We start from the raw sequence: 15,742 nt of genomic DNA, 5'->3' as shown, positions 1-15,742 counted from the left end.
GATTGCCCTGATTGTGCAAGACACAAAGCTTCACCAAAATGTCTTTTTTCATCAATGCTCACATTTAACATGAGAAATGTAGCCAGTTGTTCCATCAACAGGAAAAATCGTTTTGAAGTTATGATTAAGACCCTTTCATCATCGATGGAAAATGTGCTTAATCTGTAGGAAACAAGTGAACTTTTGATGACGACAAATCAGTTTTTCTGAGAAAGGTAAGTTATCCAGTTTCAAGCCAGGAAAATGGAAGCAATGCAGATGCTAGGCGGTGTAAAATTAAACAAAAATCTATGCAGACAAGAGAGAGCTAATTTCATTGTGAGTGTGGTTTCCCAGCAAGTCTTATAGATTATAGTGATCCAATTAGGAATGGGCCAACACTTCACTTAGATATTAAAAAGCATTTAGATGCAATGTGGCAAAATTTGTTTAGGTTGAGCTGGAGCTAATACTTCCCCCATTTCAATCAATCAAATTAAATATCTATGAAAAGTGCATTTTTGGTCTTTGTTTGATTTCACTTTTAATTTGGCGCTGTTTTTTAACCACTGTCTTCCAGAAAAATACTCAACCTTTTATTTTGGAGCATTTTCTTCCATCTAGAGATCTGCCCATGGGTAACCTGAAAACAGCTGAATAGTTTCTGATAATTCTTTGGCATTCTAACAGGAATTGAAGCATTCGAGGGATTGGCACGGTGGCACATTGGTTAGCACTGCTGCCTCACCGCGCGCCAGGGACCCGGGTTCAGTTCCGACCTCGAGTGTCTGTCTGTGTGGAGTTTTCACTTTCTCCCCGTCTCTGCGTGGGTTTCCTCCGGGTGCTCCGGTTTCCTCCCACAGTCTAAAAATGTGCAAGTTAGGTGGATTAGCCATGCTAAATTACCCCATAGTGTCCATAGACATGCAGGTTAGGTTACGGGGGCAGGGTGGGATGGACGGGCGAGTGGACATGGGTCAGGTGCTCTTTCGGAGGGTTGATGCCGACTCAATGAGTGGAATGGCCTCCTTCTGCACTGCCGGGATTCTATGACTGACAAAGCTTCGGCACAACAGGACAAAAGATGAGGCATAAAACAGGGAAGGAAGGAGCATACATTCAGTTTTAGAAAAGCAAATTCCTTCCAAGAGGAATTGGTACCTTGAGAAATCTTAAAACAAAATGTTAATTGGGAGCTCAGGAAAGTGAAAGGCACCAAAAGAAGAATAGGGAAGTCAAGGTAAACCTCATCAAGTGCTTCCTTGCTTCTGCAACACCCCCCCCCCCCCCCCCCCCCCCCCCCGATTTGTAATCTGCCATTCATCCATCATCCACCTAAGGTTGATGCTGCACAAGTTGAGAAAAGGCACAGAATTCAGCAAGCATGAGACTTCCTTCTCTCAATATTATGCCAGCAATTCATACCAAACCCAAACTGATAATAACCATGCTATTGGTTCCATGGGGTCTTGTCTTTTGTCTTGCAGGTACACCACCAGATGATGCGGAACTGGCTGGTGTTCCCCGCCCCCAGCTGCAAGCTTGTGACCCACCAGGCGATGAGGCGGGACTATCCAGATGCCCCCAGCCGCAACCAGCATCACCCCGGAACACATGTACGACTTCTCATCACAGCCTTCTTACCCTCCACCATTCCAGAGACAATCCCCTCAGTTGGGTGCAGAAGTGAAGAGGCTCCTGGGGCACTATCTCGTGCGCATCACACAAATGCAGTGGTACATCAGGTGGAGGTTGGAATTCCCGAGGGAGTGGGAAGTCAGAGGGCAGCCCCACCTCAGGGAGTATCTGCCTTCCAGGCATGTCTAGACCTTGTGGAAAGGGAGGTCCCTTCGATGTTGGAAATGCAGATGCAGAGCCAGGGACGACATGATGGGGTGTCAGAACCATCCAGCGCCTGCAGGTGCAGTTGGAGGAGTTCAACCACCTGCAGGAGCAGTAGGCAGTTGGGACAGCATGGTTGAGCTGCTGATGGCCAGGAACCCTAGTCGGTGAACTTGGAGGCAATCAGGTTGTCCCATGTGCAGTAGCCCCGGTGCACACATTGTGAAACCTCCTGTGCCTGCTCGGGCCTACATGTCCTGCATATCCTGGGCTTCCTCCACATCTTCCTCGTCGGACAAGGCACGTGGTTCCTCCTCCTCCTACAGCATGTCGCCCCATGGTGTGGATGACGCAGCAGACCACCACAATGTGGGAGACCCACCTCAGGCTGTACTGGAGGACCCCTTCAGAGCGGTCGAGGCACTTTCAGTACTCCGATGCACCCTTCACCCTCTGGTCACTGCATGGGCATCATTATGGCAGTTGTCCGCTTCGGTCTGGGGCCTGTGGATAGGCGTCATCAGCCAAGACTGCAGCAGATAACCCCTGTCGCCCAGGATCCAACTCTTCACCCAGAGGCCGATGCAAAGGTGTCAGGCACCGTTGAGTGTGCCAGGACAAAGATCTCGTGCACACTGCTTGGATACTGGACGCAGACGTGCACAATGTGCATCCGTTGGTCGGACACCAACTGCACATTGAGGGAGTGGAAGCCTTACTGATTGATGAAGGGCACTCCCTCACTGCCGGTGCCAGAGGGGGCCTTGCGTCCTGTTGATCACCCCCTGCGTATGGGGCATGCGGCGATGGCAACAAATCCCGCAGCCCGGGCAAATTGGTGGGCTCGGTCGACGGTAATGTATTCTCCATCCAGGCGTACAGGGCATTCCTTACAGCACGGATGCATCTGTGCATGACGTCTGGAAAGGTCCCCACTCAGTGCCTGGAAGGTTACGCATCATAAATGTTCAGGGCGACCGTCACTTTAAATGTCAATGGGAGTTGTTGTCCTCCTCTATACCACCGCGGTTCCAGATGCACCATGATCCGGCACAGATGTCGCCCAGTCTCCCTGCTCAGCCTCTCCAGGGGACATGCCTAATCTGGCAGGACCTCATACGCCAAGAGTTGCTGGTATGCACGAGGCCTGATGCGCGCCTCCTTCCCATCTCCTCCTTGGTCTGCTGGGTGGCCAGTTCTCCATCGTCACCAGCTGGCTCCTGCTCCTCTGGGGGAGGCCCCTGTTCTGCAGGGTCCTCTCTGAGCAGCCCCTTCAGCCTCAGTGCATCTGGCAGGGCTGCAGCGGCCAGGCCGAAGACAACCACACCCAGCTGTACTCCGTAATGCATTTTCTGCAGGGTGTAAAGGGTAGACATGTTAGCTTGATGAGTCCTCCCGTGTCCAACGAAGTCCAACAGACTATACGGTGGCCCTGGCCTGCACTCCAACCCCTTCCCTGCATGTCCCCTCCCCCTTCCCAATTCTTGCGCCACCCCCCCCCCCCTCACCCTCCCAGCAGTTCCGACACTCTTCCCTCCGCACGGCGCCCCTGATCCCGCCGATGCCTGTCACCAGGGGGCTTCTATCCCGCCATCCACCAGTGTTAAGCTCTGATGCCCCTGTCCCGCGTCCTCCTGTGGGGGTCTACCTTGGATGCCCTCCTTGGATGGGTCGCATGCTACCCTGCTAGCAGGGTGCCACCTGGTTACGAGAGGGAGCAACACGTACCATTGACCGGCGCCATGCTTGGTGGCATGCATGTAGGCAGAAACTGCGGGTGGGATGGGCAAGGTGGGTGGGCACTCTTTGGGACCATAGTTGTAGCTGTAGTGTGCCCTGGGTCATCTGTGTAATGTATGGGTTTGCCTAACCCATACATCCTGTTCAAGGGGACAGGATGGATGGGAGCAGGGAACAGTGGGCAGGTGGAGCTTGGTGCCAGCTGGTGTGGGGTAAGCTAGCTGATGGTGCCACTGGCGTGGGATGGTATGTCTGGGAGAGTGGCAAGGGCCCTGTAGCATTGCGTTCACTTTTAGGGCTGCGCTTTGCACCCTCACACCCCTGTAATGAACTCCAATTGGCTTTATTGGTTGGCCAATTGGAGTACAAGCTCCCTCAATGATAGCTCATTGAGGGGGCCCATATAATCACCTGTGTAGGCTTTGTGAGCAGTCTTACGTTGACTGGACTGCTAGCAGCACTGTTTGTAGCTGCTCCTGTAATATCGTTATTGTAAATAAATATTGGTGTGGTGACGGAACTCCTGTCTCCCGTGGATTACTACAGTGGCGACGAGGTAAACTACGAATTTTGCGGAGACCAGCTGCCGCACTCGGAGGGTAAGCCTTGCCATTTTAAAAATGCCGTTTTTTGGGAGGTTAGAGACATTCGACCCGGCTATTGAAGACTGGTCCCAGTATGAGGAGAGAATGTGTTACTTCTTCCGGGCAAATGATATACTGACGGACGAAAGGAGATGGCTAATCCTGCTGTCGGCGTGCGGACCCTCCGCTTTCGCCATTATACGTAGTCTGACTTATCCCGATGCGCCGGACACGAAAACTTTCCAAGAAGTAACAGAATTGGTGAAAGAGCACTACGACCCAAAACCACCCCTCATTTTGCGTAGGTACAGATTCTACACAGCGAAGCGGGAAGACAGGGAGTCAGTCACGAATTTCTTGACCCGCCTGAGAAGGCTGGCGGAAAAATGTGAGTTCGGCCCGACGCTAAATGAAATGCTTCGGGACCGGTTAGTGTGTGGTATAAACGACCTCACAATACAGAAACGCCTGTTGGCGGAAACGGAGCTAGACTGCAGGCAGGTGTTACAGCTCGCACTGTCCCTAGAAAAGGCAGCAAGTGGGGCGCAGGAACTACAGGGCACGCCAATGGAGGTAGATACCTGTGAGAGGGACTACCACAACGGGTCCTGCTACCAGATAGCCGCTCTCAGGAAAAACCTGAGGAATAGAGGGAAAAAGGAAAACCCCAGAACTGCCCCCAAGTCTGCCAGGACTAACTGGAGACAGAGGGAAGTACCGGCTGAGGCTCCCCCAACAGAGAAGGACCGTTTCTGACACCAGACAGAGTGGGGTAACAACGACAGAAACCCTAGAAGGAGGTGGCAAAAGAGGAATAGCAGGTGGGAACGCAGGGAAGTACACAACCTAGACGCCCCATCCGCCTCCAAAGGGGAACAATTATATAATATTACAACGAAGAAAGCAGAACCCATTAGGATTACCCCACGGGTGAATGGGCGGCCGACAATAATGGAAAGAGACACAGGTGCGGCCGTATCAGTAATGGGAGTGGCAGCATTTAGAAAAATCACAGATGGACTCCAGCCACTAACCCTAACAAAAGCATCGATGAAAATTAAAACCTACATGGGGGAACCCCTGGAAGTTCTAGGCACGACTCATGTACCTGTGGAATATGAGAAACAATTGCTCAGATTACCGTTGACGATAATAGAGGGCTCCGGACCGAGCTTAATTGGACGGAACTGGCTGAAAGACCTAAAATTAGATTGGATGAAAATTTTCCAGAGTGGAAGCGGGCAGTTGAGTGGAGTACTCCAAAAATACCCGGAGGTCTTCCAGGGAGGTTTGGGGGAAATCATAGGCGCCAAAGTAACTTTGCACGTGGACCCAGAAGCCCTTCCGAAATTTTGTAAGGCCAGGCCGGTACCTTTTGCATTAAGGAAGAAAGTAGATGACGAAATAGAAAGGTTACGGCACAACGGCATTATCAGACCAGTACAATTCTCGGAATGGGCAGCGCCGGTGGTACCAATTTTGAAGCCAGACGGCTCGATACGTCTCTGTGGAGATTTCAACACAGACAGTTAACAAATACGCACTGCTGGACAAATACCCAATCCCGAAAATAGACGACCTATATGCCAAATTGGCAGGTGGGCTTTTGTTCACGAAACTCGACATGAGCCACGCCTACCTGCAATTAAAACTGGACAAGGGCTCCCAGAAGTCCACTACGATCAACACCCTGAAGGGCCTTTTTCGTTATACTAGGCTACCTTTTGGAGTGTCATCAGCCTGCGCTATATTCCAGCGTACGATGGAAAATATTCTGCAGGGACTACCGCAGGTGGCGATTTATTTGGACGATGTCTTAATCACGGGTAGGACAAACAGGGAACACTTAAGGAACCTGGAGGAAGTGCTCAGGCGTTTTGCAAAGGCAGGCGTACGGCTAAAAAGGGAAAAATGTGTTTTTCTGGCCCCACAAGTGACGTACCTGGGATATAAAGTAGACGAGTCAGGCTTACATCCATTAGAAGACAGAGTAAGGGCAATAAAAGAAGCCCCAGCTCTCACCACGGTCCAGGAGTTACGATCATTTCTAGGGTTGGTAACCTATTATGGAAAATTTATTGAAAATAGGGCGTCCATCCTAGAACCCCTCCACCAGCTACTAAAAAAGGGGCAAGAATGGAAATGGTCCACCCGCCAAAACCGAGCATTTAGGGACATTAAGGAACAGCTGTCATCCGAAAATGTCCTAGAGCATTATGACCCAAGGAAGGAGTTGGTGGTCACTTGTGATGCATCCCCCTACGGGGTAGGAGCCGTCTTAGCCCATAGAGGAAGGAATGGGGAAGAACGGCCAATAGCCTATGCTTCGAGGACCTTGGCGATGGCTGAGAGGAAGTACGCCCAAATCGAGAAGGAAGGACTGGCGGTGATATTCGCAGTAAAAAAATTTCACCAGTATCTGTACGGGCGGAAATGCACCATAGTGACAAACCATAAGCCGTTATTAGGGTTATTAAAAGAAGACAAGTCAATACCCCCGATTGCATCAGCTAGAATCCAACGCTGGGCGTTGCTACTGGCGGTGTATAGATACGTTCTGGAGCACAGACCGGGAACGCGAGTAGCAAATGCAGATGCTTTGAGCAGACTTCCCCTCCCGGACACTCCGCCGCTAATACCGAAAGTAGAGGAGACAGCAATGACTCTAAATTTTTTGGACACCCTACCAGTAGACGCACAACATATTCGGTTGTGGACGCAAAAAGACCCAGTTTTAGCCAAGATGAAGCATTTACTGCTAACAGGGGAACTGGAAAGACCAGTGGAGCCCCAGATGCACCCATACTGGAGCAGAAGGGACCAAATAACCGTAGAAGACGGTATCCTATTATGGGGAGCCCGGGTAATCGTCCCAGCTCAGGGCCGTCAGGCAATCTTAACTGAGTTACATCACGGACACCCAGGGGTGTCTAAAATGAAGATGCCAGCTCGAAGCTACGTTTGGTGGCCAGGTTTGGACACAGACATAGCAGCCTTGGTACGTCGGTGCCAGGAGCGCCAACAGGGGCAAAGAGTGCCACCAGTGGCGCCATTGCACCCGTGGGAATGGCCAGGCAGACCGTGGACCCGCCTGCATATTGCCCACGCCGGCCCTTTCATGGGCTCAATGTTTTTGGTGATAGTGGACGCCCACTCCAAATGGTTGGACGTCCACCGGGTAAACACGGCAAGCACAGCATCGACAATTGAAAAGCTCAGGGCCTCGTTTGCAACACATGGACTTCCGGAGGTATTGGTGTCGGACAACGGAACAGCATTCACAAGTGGGGAATTTGGAAAATTCCTGAAGGAAAACGGAGTCCGTCACATCAAAACGGCCCCTTACCATCCAGCGACCAACGGCCTGGCAGAGAGAGCGGTCCAGACACTTAAAGCGGGACTCAAGAAGCAGCCGGCAGCGTCAATATACACAAAGCTCTCCCGCTGGCTGTTTGATTACAGGACCACACCGCATTCCACAACGGGCATACCGCCAGCTGAACTCTTAATGGGAAGGCGGCTGCGAACGAGGCTGAGTCTCCTTTTCCCAAATTTAACGGGGAAAGTGGAGAAACAACAGGAGGCCCAACGCAGGGGGCATGATAATAGTCGGCAGCAGAGACATTTCCAGGTGGGGGCACCGGTTTGGATCAAGAATTATGGGAATGGACCAACGTGGGTCAAAGGCACGGTAGAGTCCCAAACAGGGCCCATATCCTATGAGGTTTCAATAGGAGGTAAGGTGCTGAAGAAACACCTAGACCAAATAAGGGCAGCGGAACCACACCTGGAGGCAGGCGAAGCAGGACCGCCTCAAGATGGGATAGCCCAGACGGAAAGGATACCCACACCCCAGCCCCGAGCAATTTCTCCAGACACCGTCATCCAGTCATCACAGTCGGAGATGGACACACTCGACGAGGCCGCCGCGATACCTCTCCCCGAGGAGGAGGAAGAACAACTTCCAAGGAGGTCGTCAAGGAAAAGACGTGCACATATAAGGTACACCCCGCCCACTTCGTAGAACGACCCGGCGGACAACACAGAGGTGACAGACCCAGACATGAGGAGCAGGAAGAAGCTCAGAGGAATGCCAGCTGGCAGGAATTCCTCGGATCTTGTGGGGGAGGGGTGTAATGAACTCCAATTGGCTTTATTGGTTGGCCAATTGGAGTATGAGCTCCCTCAATGAAAGCTCATTGAGGGGGCCCATATCATCACCTGTGTAGGCTTTGTGAGCAGTCTTAAGTTGACTGGACTGCCAGCAGCACTGTTGGTAGCTGCTCCTGTAATATCGTTATTGTAAATAAATATTGGTGTGGTGACGGAACTCCTGCCTCCCATGGATCACGACAACCCCCTTCAGTGGGACAATGCCTCGAACGGGTGCACTGAGTGGTGTTGCACGTTTTGCTATGGGTGTAAAACGCGTTTATTGGAGTGTATTAACACGCCTCCGTTTAAAGGCCGTGTGCTTAACACTACTAGGCTCTATGTATGTATTTTTCAGCTCAGGAGTCGCCAGATGCCGTATAGACACCTCACAAATATTCCAAGGTCAGGTTCAAAGTAATAAAACGATACACCGATTAGTAAGTACCAAACGATCAATATTTATTATACAATTATAATAAATACGCATGCACACGCTAAGGGACTAAGCTATGACTAAACTAAGCAATCAGAATACTTAACTAAACAGGAACAGGCAAGGTCAGGGAGCGAGGCCTTCGTTCCGGTCTTGGTCTGCAACCTTCAGAGAGCGTGCTGGTCACTGGGGGTTTAGAGGGCCTGGTTCGCGTAGCGAGCGTCGTATTGGCACTTACGGTTCGGCGGCTGGTGCTCAACGGCTGGAGTCAGGATACAGGTTGGAGTTCTTGGTCAAAGCCGGAGCACGAAACAACAGACAGGACCATGGGTGGGGGTCTATCTTTTATAGGGGTCCCCAATGTCCTTGCCTTTTCCTGGGCGGGCTTTACCTTCAGGTATCGATTGGATCGCTCCCAATCGATATCTTTTGAATTCCTCCAATGTGAGGGTCTCTCTTGATGGCGGGGGCGGTTTCTATAGTGGATACTTCTGGTGCCGCTCTGTCTGGACACCCACTCAAAGTATCTTATTCAAACCCAAATGTTGCCATTGTGTGTGCCTAGATCTGGACTGCCTCATTAGTATGTAAAGCGTTCTGCCATTATCACCTTTGGTTTGAGATCTTCCACCTGGCCAGAAACTAGTTTTGCTGCTTGCAAAATGCTAATGAGTGTTTGCAGGCTGCTGCCTTGGCTAAACTGTTTTTCCCTGCAGTCTTAGCGATTCTCCATTTTGTTTAGTTCAGTGTCCATTTTAGGTGGCTACAGTGGCTACAGTGGTGCCAACGCATGTGGAACACTGGCTGCGTTGGACCATGCACGTCCCATTGATGGGTTGGCTGGGGTCTGGGGGCTCCTGGGGCATGCAAGGGCACCCATAATGCCGGTGGCTCTGGGCACATTTAAGAGTCACGAGGGGCAGTCAGTGGAATGCGCAGCCAGTTGCCTGCCTTGCAGAATGCGGCAATATTGGTCCTTTCCCCAACACCCCAGTCCCAGAAGTACACCCTGGGCCCATGGCCCATCTCCTGGTTGTCCCCTGCTACTCTCACCGGTCCTGGCAGTCACCCCACAGCCAGCTTTGCAACTGAGAGCCCACAGTTACGCCTTTGGAGACTTTTCTTACCTTCTCTCTCACTCTTAGCAGCCACGGTGCCCGGTTCCTGTTTTTAAATACCACAAGTGAACCACGCTGGCAGAAACGGAGCATGGAGACTACTGGGTCAGGTCCGTTAATGATTTACTAACAGCCATTACTGTACGATTTGCGTGCCCCATCTTTCCATTCGGCACTTTACAGCCTTATGGACTCAACTTTGAGTTCAACTATTTCAAACCAGAAACGGTCCACTGGCGGATTTCCTGTGAAGCAAACCGTGCAGCGGCATGGGGCCTCCAAATGACAGGGGACCCCAAAATGTACGACAAATCTGACAAATAAACTGCAACCTGCCAACAATAAAGTAATATCCCCTTTGTCTGTTCCATAATGTATGCTCGAGGGAATGATGGATCTAAATCAAGATGACATTTACCGGTTTCCTTTGCAGAGATAGACAGTGGAATGTGAGTCAGGATGCCTTTTGCATGGCAAAAGGTTTCTCTGTGTATTTTAGTGTGTGTGCAGAGGTCAGATCCTCGCAGGTGCAGCATGTCATCCATGGGCTGGGATGGGGGGGAGGGGGGGGGGTGCCCAAAGTCACGGGGTGAGAAGGGGCATGAGCGCCGCAGACATTGGGCATTCGCCAAGCGGGAAATGGTTTCCATCCCCTTTACAACAACATTCGGTCATGTTAACACAATCTAGGACCTTCCCACTCCCATACTTTCGTGGGTTACCCCTCGCCCACCAAGGCCCTGCCTGGTACCCCCTTCCCACTGACAAGATGGGATCCGGATGAAAAGCTCCTAAGCAGCCAACACATTGAGCAGCCCCTCAGCTGAAGTAGAAGAGGAAGGTGCTTCTTGACATATTGGCAAAAAATAAATCTTTAATAATACGCTACCAATTCCTTTTAAAGCATATTTCTGGTGGTTGTTACTTCCCCAACATTTAAATTCCTATGTTCAGGTTTATTTATTATGAATGGTCTGCAGCGAGAGCTGTGGATATTGCCTGGTTATAGGGTGGTCGGTGCAATGGAGGAGGCTATTTGGCCCATCTATCCAATGCTGCTCTCCAAAAGGACATTGGAGTTGTTGAGACTCACACCGTCTCCTCCATACAATAATCTCACGTTATGTGTATGTTGGACTTATTTCATTGAATTATGATTGTCCTGTATTTGGCGACAATTTTATCTGGTGTATCGGAGGTAGAAAATCCACAATTAAAATTTCAGCACATAGTGAAGATTTTGTTTTGTATTTCTAAACGTAAGCCTACTTTACATTAGCAAAATGGATTGAATATTCTTTCTCTGACAGCTTGTATATATGAGGTGCGATTTAAAAGTTCTAAGTTTCATATATGGCATGACTTCCTGGGTGTTTCCCGAAGCCGACTCAGTGAGATCGCAGCCCGTATTTAAGGCACTTTGTGCTGAAAATGCTTCCCCACCAGATTCACGCTGGTGCTGGCTGTCCTACATGCCTGCCAGCTCCCCACCAACAAGGGTGAGTTGCTTTTAAACACTCCCTCTGAACTCATTCCACCAGTCAGTGCACCTGCCCCACATTTCAGGGGTACTGACCTGGTCAGGCTTCTGGATACTGTGGTGAGGTGAGGCACACTGTTCTCCCAAGGAGGTTGGAGACCAGCAGCAGGGTCGCCAATGCCATGTGGGAGGCAATGGCCCCAGCCATCAGTTCGGGCAGCATGACCAGGAAGACTACCATACAGTGAAGATCAATGACCTCCACCGGAACACAAGGGTAAGCTGATACTGGTCTCCTGGGATCAGTTCAGCCTGCCTGCTCCCCCCAGAATCTAGCCCACACCGCCCCCCCCGCCCCCCCCCCCTTGCCAAACAGCTCAGCCTCTGGCACCTCGTACCCTCCCCACAACCGATCACAATGTTTGTGCCCCAGCACAGCCTGGCACCCACCAGCACAAACCCTCCATTCCCAGGTGCAGTGCCATCTGCCATAGACAACCCTCAACAATGTACCAAGCACATAGCTCACAATGCTATTTCTCTGTTCCCGCAGGACAAGTTAGCCCATAATAGACGTGAAAGAGCCCAGGCAGGTGGCGGAGTTCCAGACATCAGAGTCCCCACCTCTTCTGGAGAATGGGCCCTGGAGATCACGGAGTTGGCCGGGGAGAGGGCAGTCACTAACAGTGAGGTTGGATTGTGCCGCAGAGGTGAGGATCCGCTTCCCCTTCACTCAGATGACCTGTCTTAAGTGAGTTGTTCACGACAGACAGAATGATCCTTCCTTTCCACTGAACACATGCCCCTTCCCCCACGGGATTTCCACCTGATGATGCTGGGTCATATGGGGTGCACCACCACTCTGCCACCCAAGAGAACATCTCGGAGGACAGCTCTGAGGACACCATCATCGAAGCGCCACAGATGTCATCCCCACCTTCCACCAGCGCAGAAGCACACACCTCGGTGGGCGACACTAGTGGACAGGCTTCTGGGGCGGCACAGTAGCACAGTGGTTAGCACTGTTGCTTCACAGTGTCAGGGACCCGTGTTTGATTCTTGGCTTGGGTCACTGTCTGTACTTTCTCTCAGTGTCAGCGTAGGTTTCCTCCGTGTGCTCCGGTTTCCTCCCATAAGTCCCGAAAGACCTGCTTGTTCGGCGAATTGAACATTCTGAATTCTCCCTCTGTGTACTCGAACGGGCGCCGGAATGTGGCGATTAGGGGCTTTTCATTGCTGTGTTAATGTAAGCCTACTTGTGACACTAATAAAGATTATTATTATTATTATTATTAATCTGATGAGTACCTCGCAGTTGCTGATGCACATCAGGTGGAGGCAGGAACGTCCAAGGGAGTCAGCAGCTGTAAGTCAGCGTCTCCCAGGACATATCTGAGTCCCAGTCAGATGCGAAGGTTGGCAGGCGTGCATCATGAAGGTCGACTGGCATGGTTTCCGAAAGATGGCTGGCTGATAAAAATGGGTCCTGGGCAAGACTCTGGGGCACTGCCGTGAGATTCAGAAGTCACGAAGCCTACGGGTGCAGGAGATGGCGCCAGCAATGCATGATGTTGAAGCTAACACTGCCAGGGAGGCGACTGCAGTGGAAAATCTGGAGCATGATGCCAGCGCCTTGAGTGGCTGTGCCCAAGACGTGGCTCAGTCAGTGATGACTATGGCTGAGGGCCTCGACATCATGTCCCAGTCGCTGAGGGATGTGTCCCAGCACAGGTGGGCATTGCTGAGGCACTGCAGAGCATGGACCAGATGCAGGCGGACATAGCTGAAACACTCCAGAGCATGTCCCAGTCACTGAGAAGCATCACTAACGACGTCAACAACATGGTGCAAACAATGGGAAGGTTCTAGGACTGGCAGATCCAGGTGACTTAGAGGCCTCTGGAGCTCACTCCAGCTCCTCCTCCATCCGATGGAGGTCTCCAAGGCTCTCTGGGCACCGTCCAGGAGGAGGGAGCGCTGGAGGCCGATCCAGTGCCTGCCACCAGGGAGGCGACTGCTGTCTCCACCTCACCCGAAACGCCCCCTCTTGACACAGGTGCATCTCAAGGTCAGTGGGCAAAACAGGGTGGCACAGCGATGCCAGTGACATCGGTAAATCGGCCTGGGCCCTTTGATTCCAGGCCCTCCAGGGGACCTCCGCCAAGGGCACCAAATGCCACACGACGCGAGAAGCAGCAGGCTGCCTCCACCTCTGATGGCAGACTACGGAAGATTAAGAAGATTGAGGATCACTGAGTGGGACGTGGGGAGGGGTGGTGCACTATCTGCACTTAGGGACAATAAAAGGTTCAAATGTTCATCATTAAACATCTAACACCAGATACATGTGCAACCTCTATCACTTTATTTTGCATAGCGAACCTGCCTTCATCCCCACCCCCTGTTGCCCTCCACTCCCCCCAACCCCTGCCCCCTAGGCACAGTGGTCCTAGATTGAGAACCCCCGTGCAGACCCCGTTCAGCTGATGGACGTGAGCGCACTGTCAGCAGAAAGGCAAGAGTCAGACTTTGGCATAATCTGAGGAGCACCAGAGCTAACCTCACAGTTAGTGTTCACCACTCTCCTGCCTTGTATATTGACTTGCTGTCTATGCCGACACAGGCCCATCACCCCATGGTGATGTTACACAGACACTGGGAGGGTGGAACAGAGTAAGTGGGAAGGGGGGGGGGGCGGTAGGGTGGTGTAAGGAATGGGCTAATTCTGCTCACTCTGAGGATACTTGGCAGCCTTCCAGGGCCAGGAACATGATGCACCAGATGTCCAGACTTGTGTATCTTGCTGACTTTTCTAACTACTTAACTTATCTATTAGACCTATTTACTTCACTGAATAAATATCAGGCCCTTTTGCTCGTTCAGTGGACTTCACCTCAGACCTGAGTCGCGACAGGTGCCAGGGGCCGAATCTCGAAGCTGACGTCGACCCCCAGGGTCCCCGATGAGCAGATGGGCGTGAGATTCATGTGTTATATTCTTGTTTTATAGCGTTTTTATATTATATTCTTATTTACATTATTCTGTGCTAATAAACTAGAGCAGTCAAACTTCTGTCATTGTTCTCTTTATTACATATTGTCCGAATCATAAAAATCCCTTGGAGTAATCCAAGACATATCTGGTGTAGTCGGCAGGATTCAGTAGCAATGTCTAAGAGAAAGGGACAGACACAGAAACCTAAGGAACCTGAACCTAAGACTTACCGTGTTCCAGAATGGAATTACGGCGGGCTCGGGTTTCGGCTCAGTAACTAATTTGTTAACAGGCAAGAGGTAATTCTCTGTTCTTGCAGGTAAAACATTAAAAACTAACGTTAGCAGAGGGCGTGAAGACAGCTCAGGAAAGAGATGATTGGCAGTAGTGGGGTGATAGACGTGCAGATCTGTGCCCCTGACTCCCTAGCTCTCTTTATGATGTGGGCCGGGATTCTCCCCTACCCGGCGGGACGGGCGGTCCCGGCATAGCGGAGTGGCGCCAACCACTCCAGCATCAGGCCTCCCCAAAGGTGCGTAATGCTCCGCAATTTTAGGGGCTAGGCACACGCCGGAGTGGTTGGCGCCACGCCGACTGGCGCCAAAACTGGCGCCAACAGCCTTTGACGCCCGCCGCCCGGCATCGGGGCTGGCCGAAAAGGCCTTCGTCGGTTCGCGCATGCACCGGTACGTCAGCGGCCGCTGATGTCACCCCGGTGCATGCGCGGTAGGGGGGTCTCTTCCGCCTCCGCCATGGTGGAGGCCATGGCGGCGGCGGCGGAAGAAAAAGAGTGCCCCCACGGCAAAGGCCCGCCCGCCGATCGGTAGGCCCCGATCACGGGCCAGGCCACCGTGGGGGCACTCCCCGGGGTCCGATCACCCCGTGTTCCTCCCAGGACCCCGGAGGCCCGCTCGCGCCGCTAATCCCACCGCCACCAGAGGTGGTTGAAACCAGGTCGGTGGGAGAGGCCTGTCAGAGGCGGGACTTCGGCCCATTACGGGCCAGAGAATCACCGCGGGGGGCCCGCCGATCGGCACGGGGGGCACGCCGATCGGCAGGGCGTGATTCCCGCTCCCGCCGATTCCCGGGTGGCGGAGAATTCCGGCCACGGCGGGGCGGGATTTATGCCAGCCCCGAGCGATTCTCCGACCCTGCGGGGTGTCGGAGAATTCCACCCATGATCTGTGACCAGCAGACCCTGAGGTTAAAAATTCTATTTAGGAGTAGAAATTAGGCGGGAAACCCTTGAAAGATGTTAAAAGAGTCTGGGAATTGAAAATACTGCGCAAACAGATACTGACAAGAGAAATCAGCTTGTGTTGTCTGGTCAAGGTCAGGCTGCAGTTTAGCAGTGATTCAATTTGAATTCTCCCAAAATAAGTTACAAGTGAAATGTTAAGATTTCTTTGTCGGAAAA

At 51.9% G+C, this 15,742-nt stretch overlaps 1 pseudogene; it reads left to right on the top strand.

Moving 5' to 3' along the window:
• Positions 1 to 5,081: 5,081 nt before the first annotated feature.
• LOC119970805 lies at positions 5,082 to 7,860 on the top strand (annotated as a pseudogene).
• The last annotated feature ends 7,882 nt before the right edge of the window (positions 7,861 to 15,742 follow it).

Source organism: Scyliorhinus canicula, chromosome 8 (assembly GCF_902713615.1).
Source record: "Scyliorhinus canicula chromosome 8, sScyCan1.1, whole genome shotgun sequence".
Taxonomy (NCBI): domain Eukaryota; kingdom Metazoa; phylum Chordata; class Chondrichthyes; order Carcharhiniformes; family Scyliorhinidae; genus Scyliorhinus; species Scyliorhinus canicula.
Note: the sequence above shows the minus strand (reverse complement) of the source record. Positions and strands in the feature narration are given on the sequence as shown.